We start from the raw sequence: 451 nt of genomic DNA, 5'->3' as shown, positions 1-451 counted from the left end.
CATTCTCACTCTCTCTCCTACAACCAGGTTCTGTTATCTCAGGTCATAAATTCCTGATGGAGACTCTCTCCCCCTGGTCATGCAGAAAGAGAGGGAGAGAGCACAGAAAGAGGACAAAGGACTTCACTTGGCCGAACTCCTAAATCCCCAAAATGGGAGTATTAAACAATATTGCTACATTTGAGAATGTGGGAATGGTCCGTGGACACTTAAGGGACAGTTGTGACGAGTGTGTTTCAGTGATCTCATGAGGTACAGGAAACACACCCTGGGTCTGAAGCCCGCCGTTTGCAACTGGGTCCTGGACTTCCTGACGGGCTGCCCCCAGGTGGTGAAGGTAGGAAACAACATCTCCACTTCGCTGATCCTCCACACTGGGGCCCCACAAAGATGCGTGCTCAGCCCCCTCCTGTACTCCCTGTTCAACCATGACTGCGTGGCCACGCACGCC

The sequence above is a fragment of the Salvelinus sp. IW2-2015 genome, linkage group LG32 (assembly GCF_002910315.2).
Source record: "Salvelinus sp. IW2-2015 linkage group LG32, ASM291031v2, whole genome shotgun sequence".
NCBI classification, from domain to species: domain Eukaryota; kingdom Metazoa; phylum Chordata; class Actinopteri; order Salmoniformes; family Salmonidae; genus Salvelinus; species Salvelinus sp. IW2-2015.
This window is presented reverse-complemented; position numbering follows the sequence as displayed.